This window comes from Desmodus rotundus, chromosome 13 (assembly GCF_022682495.2).
Source record: "Desmodus rotundus isolate HL8 chromosome 13, HLdesRot8A.1, whole genome shotgun sequence".
Classification (NCBI taxonomy): domain Eukaryota; kingdom Metazoa; phylum Chordata; class Mammalia; order Chiroptera; family Phyllostomidae; genus Desmodus; species Desmodus rotundus.
This window is the reverse complement of record NC_071399.1, coordinates 61,406,303-61,418,949: the sequence shown is the minus strand read 5'-3', so window position 1 is coordinate 61,418,949 and position 12,647 is coordinate 61,406,303. Positions and strand designations below refer to the sequence as shown.

Below are 12,647 nucleotides of genomic sequence, written 5' to 3'. Positions count from 1 at the left end.
AGGGGGCATAGATAATTTAATCAGTCAACATGCTTCCAAACACAATGGAACCATTCAAGATACACAAATGTAATTCTTTATTTAAAATTCTAAAAAAAAATTCAAAATGCCATTTTGATAGTTTTCTCTATTTAACAACTATTAGTTTGGGAAAGGTCTTCTCTAAATTCCATCTAATGCTATTATCCTACAATCTGAGTATTGTTAATACTGACCTGCTCTTAGAGGAATGGGAGAAAAATAAAGACTGATAATTTTGTTAAATTATCAAATTATTTGCAGTTGTATCTGAAGGTTTATACCTCATCACTTTTTAGTGTATACTAAAACTTTGAAAAGTTCAAAAAAACCAAAATGAATTTAATACCAGTAGTAAAATCTACTTAAGATTAAATGTTCTACAATTAGAATCTTCTAAATAAATTTCAAAGTGAATGGCTGAAGTTTCATTGACTGTCAGGAAGGCTTGGAATTGACTAAAAATGAGATGGTTCCAATTAATTTATCTGCTTCAGATTTCTTCCACCTATAATTGTCTAGCCAGAACAAACCTTTTATTTCACTTAATACAAATGGTGATATTATTTGCTTTCAAAATGTTTTTGTTAATAAAGTTATATCTATGCAAGAAGCTGAAGTTCTAAAGGAAAATGACAATGCTGAAGTAAGTTTTACCATTATTATTTTAAAAACAGTAACTTCCATGGATGAGAAGCTCAGCATATGTAAACTTGAAAGCCAATTCTGAAAGACATTTTTCTGAAACATCTATTTTAAAAAAGGGTATTATATTTTATTGTATAAATAGCAAATGTTTTACAGTGTTGATTTACTATATTTTATGTATTCTATAAAATATAATTTTAACACACATTGGAATTCACAGCAGAAGTAATACAAAGAACAGATGCTTGAGATACACCCAGGAGGAAACATAGTTCTAATATTATCATCCAATCCTTTTGATAAGAAATGCTTTCAATATTACGGACAAACTTGATCTTCTTTAAAATATGTTGTCTACTGCTTTTCTGTCTCTCTCACAGTAGCTATAAATAGTTGCATAAGGATATCCTTATCCAAATTTCTGCCAATAAGAACCAATCGATTTGTTCTCTCAGTGTCACCTTTCCAGCTCATCAGGGTCTCCTCCACATCATACAGCTCATAGATGCCTTGGACAATCACCTGTTGTGGTTGATCGACACCAGGCCCTTTAGTCGTATGACCTCCATGCAGTCACCATCCTTGTTCCTCACGTCCTTTTCTCACAGAAGATTCTGAATAAATACATTTAGATTTTCTTCCTTTGCATTTCCTGGTACTTCAAATGTGACTGTAATAATACTCTGATCAAGATGAGGCTGTATTGTTGGCAAATGCTGAAGTTTTTTCTGCAAACTTATTCCAGAGGGACTGTCAAAGGCATGAAGATCTAACACGTTAGAGAGATCAACTCTTGATCTTTGTGTTTCTAAAATTTTTCCCAGTCCATTTATTGATCTAATAGTTGTTCTTAACTTGTTTAAATCCTCTTCTGAAACCAAGTCTGTTTTATTGATGATGATGATATCTGCCAAAGCAACTTGCCTAGAAGCTTCATTGATAAGGCCATCAGGTTTTTCTTCTGTTAAATGTTTTAATCCATATTTTGAATCTACGATAGTTATGATACCATCAAGATAAATATCACTCCCTAATTCAGCATCGATACAAAACATAGAAGCTACAGCACCAGGATCGGCTGACCCTGTGGTCTCTAACAATATGTAATCAAATTTCCCCTTCTTCTGCATCAAATTCTCAATAGCTCTAAGGCCATTGTCCTTTACTGAACAGCAGAGGCAACCGTTCCTAAATTCCAGCCATTCTTTATAGAGCTCTCCACCTTGGCTCACAGCTAAGGATTTCTCCACTGCACTTCCTTCCCTAAATTCATTTAAAATAACTGCCACTCTTTTACTATGTTGCTCTGTCAAAATATAGTTCAGAAATGTTGTCTTCCCAGCACCTAAGTACCCGGTGATAATTGTGACTGGGATCTTAGCACGGGGCCAGACTTTTCCTCCTCCTCTCTCTGTTTCGTTTCAATGGGGACCAATTCAGGACAATCCTCCTCTGCCTGCTCCTCTTCCTCATCCACAGCGCCAATAGCCTGTGACATGCCAGCCAGCAGCACGCACACCTCTCCCGCAGTTCAAGAGCCAAAGACAAATATTTTTAAACTGGATTAAATAAAAACCAAACATAGCACGTGCATTTTAATATCATATTGGAGGATCTAATAATAACATTTGACATTTTCTTATTGTTGTTCAAGTACAGTTGTCTCCATTTTCTGTCAACCAGTCCCCGCACCCCAGTCATCTCACCTCCCCATCCTCAATCCTACCCCTCCTTTGGCTTTGTCCATGTGCCCTTTATACATGTTCCTGAAATCCCTTCCCCCTTTCCCCCCATTATCTCCTCCCACCTCCCCTCGGGTCACTGTCAGTCTGTTCTCAATATCCTGTCTCTGGTTATATTTTGCTTGTTTTTGTTTTATTGATTAGGTTCCATTTATAGGTGAGATCATACGGTATTTGTCTTTCACTGCCTGGCTTATTTCACTTAGCATAATGCTTTACAGATCCATCCAACCTGTTGCAAAGGGTAGGAGCTCCTTCTTTCTTTCTGCTGTGTAGTATTCCATTGTATAAATGCACCATAGTTTTTTGATCCATTCATTTACTGATGGGCACTTAGGTTGCTTCCAGCACTTGGCTATTGTAAATATTGTTGCTATGAACACTGGGGTGCATTAATGTTTATTAAACATTACCATGTACCAGCACTGTTTTAAGCACTTTAAATGAGTTAACTTTTTTAATTCACACAACATCCTGTGAGGTAAGTATACTGTTATCCATTTTTTTGCAAATGCCAAAATTTAGGTTATATAGCAAGTGAGTAGCAGTGGTGAGTTGACCCAGTCTTACTTCAAAACCTGTGCCTTTAACCACTACACTATATTCCGCTAGCAAGCAAAATATAAACAAAGATATTTAAAACCAAGGATTGTAAAGGAAGAAACAAAACTTTCGGTCTCAGATAAAGTTTGCATAGTAAACCCCTGTGAATCTACAGATAACAAACTGGAAGTATCAAGAGAGTTTTACAAGAGGGATAGATATAAAATTAATGTATAAAATCCTATTATATTTTAGTAAATCAGTAAAAGTTAAAAAATATAGGTTTAAAGCAATGTAATTTAAAATAACAACAGAAAGTAAGATGCCTCGTAGTAAATCTAAAAGTTGTTCAAGACTTTTATTTAGAAAGTTGTAAACACATTTGAAAAATATTAAACTTAAATAGAGAGATAAACCACGTTCACGGACAGTAATAAATAATATTGCAAATATATCAATCTTTCCAAAATGTTCCATAGATTCAATAGAATTGCAATAAAAATACTAACAGTGTATTTTGTGAAAATTGCCAACCTATTTTTGAAATTTATATAGAATAATGATCTAAGAAAAAATAAAATGCCATCTGAAGAATTTCAAAAAATAATATTGGTGGTACTTGCCCTTCTGGATATTGACTTACTATAAAGCTAGAGTAACTTAGGCAAGGTGTGGACACTGGGATAGACAACTGAAACTAAACCAATGAAACAGGAGAGAGCCCAGAAATAGACCATATGCACATCTACAAACACAGTATAAGACAGAGCTGTGTCTACAGCTGACTAAGCAAAAACGGACTGAAAAGTAAAGCTGTAACAATTGGTACTCATATGCGGGAAAATGGATTCAATCCCCAGGTCACCTTAAACGAAAATCAACTCCAGGTAGATCAAGGTCTTAAGTAAGAAAAATACAGGAGTTTGGGGAAGATGGCGGCAACATAGGTGGGAGTGGAGTCCACTTCCCCTCAACGCCAGGGAAATACCTAGCTGATCTGAGGAGCAGAGCGAACAGCCAATAGTATTCCAGCATATACGAAGATCAGAGACCAAAGATAGAGGACATTATAAGATTTGACGGTAAGAAGAGTGCTCAAGGACAATAAGGTCCCCAGGACCCGGGACCGGGACCACGCGGTACAAGGGCCAAGGGCGGCAGAAGCGCCAGCCCAGGCGCAGGGGCTGCTGCAGGAGTCTTGGGAGAGGGCCAGGCTGCGCTGTGAGCAGCCAGGTGCTTGATTGGACCAGGGGGGCTTGAAAAGGAGGAATTTCTCAAAAAGAAAAAGAAAATAGAGACACTCAGGGGCTAGTTAGAGAACTCTTTGTAGCAGCCGAGGCCCCTGGACTGCAAGCGGGATAAGAGCCACGGCGCTCACCTGAGGTCCGGTCGCGAGCGCAGATTAGCGAACCCGGCCCATACATGAAACCCCGGAGGGGCGCCCACACCTGAAACCTCCGAGATCATCTGGAGCAGAGGCTAGCGGCTCCACCCACAGGCCCAAAACCTCGGAACCGAGTGCCGCGTGATTCGGTCCCAGGGCGGCCCCGCCCACCCGAGAGACTCAAGCCCAGGGCGGCTGGATCGGCCCCCCAAGCATGGGGCCGCTGGCTCGGCAGGCTGCGTGCTCACCAAGTGCAGGGCCGGCTGGGTGCGCGTTTTCCAAGCACAAAGCCGCCGGCGAGCGTCCTAACCCCAAGGCGGCTGAATCCGCCGCCTGCAGCTGGATCGGCCGGCTGCGCGCTCCAAGCACAAAGCCGCTTGAGAGCGTCACAAACCCAAAGCAGCGAGATACCCCTGCTGCGCGCACCCGCGTCCCAAGCCAAAGCGGCTGGAGCTGCTGCTTGCACGTCCCAAGAACAAAGCTGCTGGACTGGCTGATCAACGGCCTGATTGCCTGCCAGGGACCACACCTACAACGCCTACCTAACACTTGCGCACCCTGCAGGCCCTACTAGCTCTCTAGGACAAAGGCAGAACACCCAGCAGAGAGGAGCTACAGTGATAGTGAAGTCTGTAGGCTGAACAACAGCGAAGAGTGTGACCCAGGAAGGGAGAAAAGTGAAACCAGTCCTTCCAACCACCCCCTCCCGTTGCACAGACAGGACACCAGCAGAACTAACCTGACCGGTTTAAAGCCAACAGAAGATTTTTTTTTTTCCTTCCCCCCTGAATTCCTTCTTCCTCTCTCTTTTTTTTTTTCTTTGTTCCCTCTTCCTCCCATCCTTTACCAGTTTTATGTCTTCTTCCTGCCTTCTTTTATCTATTTCTATGTTTTAATTTTTGTTAAAATTCCTTTTTATCTTGCCTCCTATCTTTCTTTATTCCTTCTTCCCTCCTTCTTTCCTTTCCTCCTTTTCTATTTCCTTTTTCCCTCCTTCCCATCTTTGTTTTGTTTTTTGTTTGTTTGTTTGTTTGTTTTTTCTTTCTTTTCTTTCTTCCCCCCTTTCTCTTTTTCCCACAGGTGAGACAACAAAACCTGGAGTGCTGAAAAGACTAGAGTTAGACCGTGTTAAACACATAAACGTCAGCTCAAGACCAGTGAGCACAGGAGATTAAGGAGACAGCACCACCGAATCCCATTGGCATTCTACCATAGAAGTTCATATCATAAACCCAGGGAGTCAGAATAGAGCAATTTAAGAAGCAGAGGCCAACAAGAAAAGCCTCACAAACAATGGGAAGACAAAGAAACAATTCCCAAATGAAAGGAAAGGAGGAAGTCTCAGAAAGAATGCTAACCGAAAAAGAGGCAAGCCAACTATCAGATACTGAGTTCAAAGCAATGGTCATCAGGAAGCTCACTGAGCTCTCTGAGCTCAAAGAGAACTACCAGAAACTACAAGGAAACTACAATGAACTTACTGCAAACTATATCAACATGAAAAAGGAAATAGAAAATATCAACAAGAGCCAAGAGGAAATGAAGAATACAATTTCTGAATTGAAGAACACAGTAGAAGGAATTAAAAGCAGGCTTGATGAAGCAGAGAATCGGATCAGCGAGCTGGAGGACAAAGTAGAAAAAAACACCCAGAAAGAGCAAGAAAAGGAAAAGAGGCTCAGAAAGAATGAAGAGGCAATAAGGGAAATGCAGGACAACATGAAACATAACAATATCCGTATAATAGGAATACCGGAAGGAGAAGAAGAAGAGCAAGGGATAGAAAACCTGTTTGAAAAAGTAATGATGGAAAAGTCACCCAAATCCAGGAATCACAGAGAGTCCCAAGCAAGAGGAACCCAAAGAGACCCACTGCAAGACACATCATAATTAAAATGGCAAATTTCCAAGACAAAGAGAGGATCTTAAAGGCAGCAAGGGAGAAAAAGGAAGTAACATACAAGGGAGCCCCAATAAGGTTAGCAACTGACTTCTCAATGGAAACACTCCAAGCCAGAAGAGAATGGCAAAAAATATTCCAAGTAATGAGAACCAGAGGCCTGCAACCAAGACTACTTTACCCAGCAAAGCTCTCAATCAAGATAGAAGACCAAATAAAGAGTTTCCCAGACAAAAGAAGTCTAAAAGAATACAGCTCCACCAAACCAGCTCTGCAAGAGATGCTAAAGGGACTGCTTTAAGGAAAGGAAGGAAAAGAGAAAGACAGAGGAACACAGGTAGGAAATAATGGCAATGAATAACTACCTATCGATAATAACCTTAAATGTAAATGGATTAAATGCTCCAATCAAAAGACATAGAACAGCTGAATGGATAAGAAAACATGACCCACACATATGCTGCCTACAAGAGACCCATCTCAGGACAAAAGACTTACACAGACTAAAAGTGAAGGGCTGGAAACAAATTTTCCAAGCAAACGGACAGGAAAAAAAAGCAGGGGTAGCAATACTCATATCAGACAAAATAGACTTCCAAAGAAGGGCCATAAAGAGAGACCCAGAAGGTCACTTCATAATACTCAAAGGAAGAATCCACCAAGAAGACATAAACATTATAAATATATATGCACCCAACATAGGAGCACCCAAATACATAAAGAAAATCTTGGAGGATTTCAAGAAAGATATTGACAGCAACACAATTATAGTAGGGGATTTTAACACCCCACTATCAAAAATGGACAGGTCTTCCAAACAAAAGATCAACAAAGATATTGTGTCACTTACCAATACCCTAGAGGAAATGGACTTAACTGATATATACAGAGCTTTTCATCCCAAAGAAGCAAAATACACATTCTTTTCAAGTGTCCATGGAACTTTTTCAAAGATAGACCACATGATAGGACACAAAGCAAGCCTCAACAAATTCAAGAAAATTGAAATCATATCAAGCATTTTCTCTGACCACAAGGGTCTGAAACTAGAAACCAACCCCAAGGGTAAAAACCCAAAACACTCAAAGTAAGAAAAATACAACTTTTAGGGAAATATCAGGAAGTAACTTCATGTAGGGAATTTCTTTTATACAACTAAAAAAAATCAAACTATAAATAAAAAGTAAATGATTTCAACTACACTTAAAATAAGAGTTGTTATCTAGGAAAACTCTCTCTCTCACACACATACCCACACACGCTCACGTGAAAGAGGAACCACATTCTGCACGGACATATTGGCAACATCCACGACTGCTGAAAAGTTAGTATCCAAATTAGGTAAGAAACTCCTGCAAGACAATAAGAAAAAGAAAATAATCTTTCATTAAAATGATCGCAATACACTAACAGGCATTTCACAGAAAAGGAGACACAAGTGGCCATTACACACATGGAAAGCTATTCAAATTTAGTATTGAACAAGAGAAAGCAAAATAAAACCACAGCGATGTACCATTTTATTCTCCTGAGATGGGTAAAAATCTAAAAATACTAAGCTGTAAGACAAAAGAAATTATGAGACATTATTAGTGAGTTTAAACTGATGCAATTTGAAAAATAATTATGCATTATCTCATAAAGTTGAACATATGCAACTTTATAACCCTCAATTCTTATTTGAGTATAAACCTCAGGGAAATTCATACATATGTCTACAAAAAAATATATCTAAAAACGTTCATAGGAGTATTGTTTGAAATATAAAAAACTGAAAGTGATCTAATTGTCCATGTTGAGGAAAATGGAAAAAGAAATCATATATTACAATCATGCAACAGAATACTGTATAGGAGTAAAAATAAATAAACTATATCTACATTCATCAATATAGAAGAATCTCAAGACTTACATCAAATTATAAAGAATCCTTACAGTTTAAAAATAGAACTACCATATGATCCAGCAATTCTACTTATGGTAGTAAATATATCAAATGGAATGAAACACTAGCATGAAAAGACATCTGCATCCCCATGTTCGTAGCAGCGCTATGTACAATAGCCAAGACATGGAAACGATTTCAGTGTCCACTGATAAATGGAGCTAGCATCAACCAGAAAAGACGGGGGAATGTTCCAGGCCAAGGGAAGCACACCTACCAAGTCCTGGAAAAGAGTTCGTGGCCTGTAAGAACTGAGGAGCTGCATGATACAATGTTGAAAATATCAAAAGTGGGACTGAGCCCTGGTCAGTGTGGCTCAGTTGGTTGGAGTGTCATCCCCCAGACCAAAAGGTCACAGGGCATATCCCTGGTCAGGGCACATACCCAGGGTATGGGTTCAATCCCTGGTCAGGGTGAGTACAGGAAGGCAACCAATTGATGAACTGACTCATTCTCTCTCTCTCTCTTGCTCTCTCTCTCTCTCTCTCTCTCTCAATCTGGGTGAGAATTTAAAAAAAAGTGAGATTGAAAAAACAGTTGGGAACCAGATCATGCAAGGCCTTGAAGGCCATGCCAAGGTCTGATACTTTCTTTGAAGGTCAACAGGGAAAAGTGCAAAGTGCTTAAGTGTAGAAGCCACATGATTCAATCTGTGCTTTAAAAAATTACTTCGACTGCTATTTGCTGAATAGTAGAAACAGGGGGACAATTACTGTAGTAATTGTAAAAGAAGTGGAGGGTAGACCTAGGTTTGTAGCTGTGTTAGCAAAAATAAAGGGAACGGATCCAAGGCATATGCATATTTCAAAGATAGAATTAATAACATGTGTGGATGAGTTAGATGCAGAGAAAATGATATAAAATAATATGTCAAAAATGTATATAGTTCTCATTGTGTAAGGATGCTTTACTTATTTCAACTGATTTCTCTTTTGCTTTATAAACTTCCACAGATGTTAACAAAATTAAAATAAAAACCTCAGTACCCCTGCCACTCTCTAAAATACACCCCTCCCCTGGCGGGGGTGGGGGATGGGCGGGGGAAAACACCGACCTATCAGTAACGCTGCAGAGCATCGCAACATTTTCAGTCATCCATAGAAGCCGTGAAGCATGTCATTATTTTATTTATTCTCCCAACCTGAAATTTTCATAAGGATAGAAAATTAAAGCTTTTCACTACCACAGCCAGCTAATTTATGCCCTGTATTCCAAACACACTTGCTATATTCTGACCCTGCTTCCTGGAATAATAATATAAGCTGGTTCGTACTGAGTGCTTACCAGCACTGTTCATAACACTTGTAAATATTAACAGGTTTAACCTTCACTTTAGCCATGGAAGATAATAAGCTCCTGTTGTTAATTTTATTTACTATATGAGAATGTAAACATATTTCCTGGGTGTTACATTTCACAAGGATCTCGGAGACACACTGACACCAAACACTGTGTCGGCCTCCCCAGGTTACACCTGATGAATCATAAGTGTCCTTCCTGATTACTTTTGTTGAAAATAGACAATCAAAATTGACAACCATTTAGGAAATACACAAAGATCAAGGAAATGAGTCCACCTTTCCCCCAACACAGAGAGTGTTTTCTCTTTCACCAGGAGATAAAGAGGAACTGGAAATGCAAGCAAATTTCTAAGGGAATGAACTCGTTATTACTAAGTATTCCAAATGTTACAGTGTATATAGAATGAAACTGGCTAGAATCCAATATATATAAAACTTAGCTTGTATTTTGGTTTTGTTTTATTTTGTTTTTTTCTCACCTGCCACATTCTGAGAAAGATGAAAACTCACACTTTCTCAGGAGCCACAAATCCACGTGCACGCGTGTGTTGGCAGCCAGAGTAGCCCAGCCTTTGGGGCAGAAGTCTCTCACTTGCATTTAACCACCAAGCTTGTGATGAATGATTTCTGGTGGCATTAAGTCTGTAATACAGAGATTATAGTTGTTCTCAACCTTGGCTCCACATTAAAACCTCCTGGTATGCTCTCTTAAAATCCCTTTCCACCTCAGACATTCTTTGTAGCTGTTCTCAGGTGGGCCGTGGGAAGCAGCAGTTTTTACAAATCCCTAGGAGATTCCAGCGTGGAGCCAAGTTTGACCTAAGCCTGTGGGGGTTCTCACAGCCATGCTCTTGGGTTTATCAGTGCCTCTAGAAGTCAGAAAATCAGCAAGGAGCTGAAGCCCTCTTCAGAATTCTTACAGACACTGTGCGCGCTGTGGCTGAATCTCTTCCTGCCCACCCTGAGCTCCCAGTCAGAGAAACTGCATACAAGTAAACACCCTCTGGGGGACTTAGTTGCCTGCCAATCTAGCCACTGCTGACAACTTCTTTTAGATTTATTTGCTTCACTATAATATGTTAACACTCTCTGAGAGTCAATCAACAGCGGAGCTTTCTTCATTGTAACTATGAATTAGATAAATATGAATTCGGCAAGGAGAGAATGCACCAAGTGGAGATATGGACTGCCTAATGTTACACATTTTATTTATTTAACTTTCAATTCTTACAACAACCCTAGAGGAAGGTACTATTTGTTTTAGTCCTCTCATGAGAAAACTGAGGCTGGGGACGGGGTGGGGGTTTAGTGATTTGTCAAAGTCATGGGGCTACTGAGAAGACCCAATCTGATTTTTCCTATACTACACTGCCCCCTAGGGCTGCAGGAGTGGATGGCAAGTCCTGGAAGTTACCTTGAAATACCAGAAGGCAGTGAGTTTGAAATCTTCCCTGGTGGACCTAATTGGCCCTGATTGCTCTTTTCCTCTGAACACTTCAAGCCTTTTCTCCTGGTTACCCTTGGCTTGGCACTTAACTCTCATGGCCTTTGGTTAATTGCCAGTTCATGTGCTTTCTGCTCATTGCCATTACTAGCAAGCTCAGGCAGGGCAAAGATGATTGTTAACGATTTTTAATCTACCTGAGAACCTAAAATTGCCTTAGAGCAGTGCTTCTCAAAATGTAATGTACTTATGAATCGCTTATGAACCTTGTTAAAACACAGATTCTAACCCAGAAGTTCTGAATGGCCCTGAGACCGGGGTTTCTAACAGGCTGCCAGGGATACCAACGCAGCTGGGGCAAGAATCACACACTGAGTAGCAAGGAATTCATTAGTCCAAGTGAGTGGGGTTTTAAATTGTACTTTGGGATGAAACATCTGTGGGTATAGTCTCATAAATTGTATTTCATCACATATTTTATTTCTAAAATTAAAAAGAAAACACATGTCTCATTGTCCTAACGACCGTCTATAGTCATTCCATTCCTAATGAATCTTTGTAGATTGATCTGTTGGTAGGTAAGACATAACACAAAAAGAAAGCACCTAGAAAACACAGCAGAATTTCTTATGACTAACACAATGAAACATTAACTAGTTAATCGGCGGTTTAGAAACATATAAAGCAGTACACCCCTCTTTACCATTGTTCCTGTTAGAATTGGAACCCGCAGCATGGGGCTGTGATGTCCTTGGGGGTGCCAGCGTGACTGGGGTATGTCTGAGGGAGCCTGTGGGGAACCCTGTAAGCTCGCTCTGGGTAAAGCACAGTCATTAAGAGCATCAGCCTCAGGGCTGGCAGATCTGAGTTCCTGTCCTTGCAAACATTTTGCCTCTCAAAGCCTCATTTCTTGCGTGATACCACCCTAAAGCAAGACCCATAACTTGACCCAATTACCAAATTGCCCAATTCCAAACCATGAACAAGAAATATATCCATAAAGACCACAGAAGAGCTGTTTTCATTCAAACTGAGATACTTCATTATTGATTTTTTGATCAAACACAAAAGAGAGTTTATGTTGTACTTGATACAATAAAATGTTATAAATTCTCCTTAAACACATCTTACTACAGTTTAGAAGAGGACAACTCTTTCGAACGTCCCCCTTTGTGCTCCCCTTCCTCCCCCCGACCCCATACACACATCCTGCTGGGATGGCAGAGTGCTTGACCCAGATATGATGGAATCCCCGAGCAGCCTCAGATTCCTCAGCTAGAGGAGGGATGAATGGCACCTACCATAGGGGTTTCCATGAATACAGAACACATCTCCCCTCCGAAGTCCCCAGCAACCTCAACCAGCAGGTCTCCTCCCTAGGCCGGCTCCCTCCATGCGTCCCTCCGACCTCTGTCTTACCGGCCTCATCCCTACCCCCATCTTTCTATTTTCTTTTCAGAATAAAATGCCTGTCTCTTGGCTTTTCCAGTTGGGTTCTAACCTCTTTAGATGACAGCAAAGAGTTAGAAATAGCAAACCACCTCACACACACACAGTCATTTCTCTCTAAATATTTGCTAAATGAATAAATGGTCGATTCTCCTGTCAGGCAACTCCAGTGGACTCTCCATATAGTGTTCAGAGATCTCTATTATTAAAAAAACTTAGGTTTGGAAATGTTAAGAAGTAGCAGTTATCTATACAACATCTCTCTTCATTGGA

At 40.1% G+C, this 12,647-nt stretch overlaps 1 pseudogene across 1 annotated transcript; it reads right to left on the bottom strand.

Annotated features, from left to right (window-relative positions):
- Positions 1–1,197: 1,197 nt before the first annotated feature.
- Positions 1,198–2,164, bottom strand: LOC112311348 (zinc-regulated GTPase metalloprotein activator 1A pseudogene; annotated as a pseudogene). The gene has a single exon (XR_011650714.1). The product of XR_011650714.1 is annotated as a zinc-regulated GTPase metalloprotein activator 1A pseudogene (transcript).
- Positions 2,165–12,647: the final 10,483 nt, after the last annotated feature.